General features: G+C 33.5%; 1 protein-coding gene across 20 annotated transcripts in view; it reads left to right on the top strand.

Annotated features, from left to right (window-relative positions):
* ERC2 (ELKS/RAB6-interacting/CAST family member 2) overlaps positions 1 to 1376 on the top strand; it is a 941255-nt gene that overhangs the window by 313862 nt on the left and 626017 nt on the right. The window lies entirely within an intron of this gene.

The raw sequence follows: 1376 nt of genomic DNA on the forward strand, positions 1-1376 counted from the left end.
GCAATTAGGCAAGAGAAAGACAGAAAAGGCATCCAAATAGGGAACAAAGAAATCAAACTGTCACTATTTGCAGATGACATGATTCTCTATATAGAAAACCCTAAAGACTCCACAAGACCACTACTAGAAACAATAAGCAGATACAGTAAAATTTCTGGATAGAAAATCAATGTTCAAAAATCTATAGTGTTCCTATACTCTAATAATGAGGTGTCAGAAAAAGTAGTAGAAAAAACAATTCCTTTTTCAATTGCAACAAAAAGAATAAAATACCTAGGGATAAATTTAATGAAACATGCGAAGGACCTATATAATGAAAGCTACATGACCCTATTAAAAGAAATTGAAGGAGATACAAAGAAATGGAAGGATTTTCCATGTTCTTGGATTGGAAGAATCAATATAGTTAAAATAACCTTATTACCTAAAGCATTATACAGATTTAATACAATCCCCATCAAAATCTCATCAGCATTTTTTAAAGAAATGGAATAAAAAATCATCAGATTTGTATGGAAGCACAAAAGACCCTGAATTGCCAAAGCCATCCTGAGAAAAAAGAATGAGGCTGGAGGCATCACTCTGCCCAACTTCAAATTATACTACAAAGCAACAGTAATGAAAACGACATGGTACTGGCAAAAAACAGACACATGGACCAGTGGAATTGAATCGAGAGTCCCGAAATAAACCTATATATATACGGGCAAATAATTTTCGACAAAAAAAGCCAAAAACATAACAGTGGAGAAAGGAAAGCCTCTTCAATAAATGGTGCTGGGAAAATTGGAAGACCACCTACAAAATAATGAAACTAGATTGTTTTCTATCACCACACACCAAAATGAACTCAAAATGTATTAAGACCTGAAACAATATAAGACCTGAAACAATAAAATGCATAGAAGAAAACGTAGGAATTAAACTCAAGGACCTTGGACTTAAGGAGGATTTTATGAATTTTACCTCAAAGGCAAGGGAAGTAAAAGCAAAAATAAATGAATGGGACTACATCAAACTAAAAAGTTTCTGCTCAGCAAAAGAAACCATCAACAAGGTAAAGAGACAACCATCAGAATGGGAGAATACATTTGTAAGCAATGCCTCCGATAAGGGCCTAATATCCAAAATATATAAAGAACTCATATGCTTCATAACAACAAAAAAAACAAACGATCCATCAAAAAATATGCAGAGAACCTGAACAGACACTTTTCTCTAGAGGACATACAAATGGCCAAGAAATACATGAAAAGATGCTCAACATAGGTAGCTATTAGAGAGATACAAATCAAAACCACAATGAGATACCATCTCACACCTGTTAGAATAGTTATAATCAACAGTACAAGTAATAACAAATGTTGGAGAAGATG

Source organism: Pteropus vampyrus, unplaced genomic scaffold (genome assembly GCF_000151845.1).
Source record: "Pteropus vampyrus isolate Shadow unplaced genomic scaffold, Pvam_2.0 Scaffold195, whole genome shotgun sequence".
In the NCBI taxonomy this organism is placed as follows: Eukaryota; Metazoa; Chordata; class Mammalia; order Chiroptera; family Pteropodidae; genus Pteropus; species Pteropus vampyrus.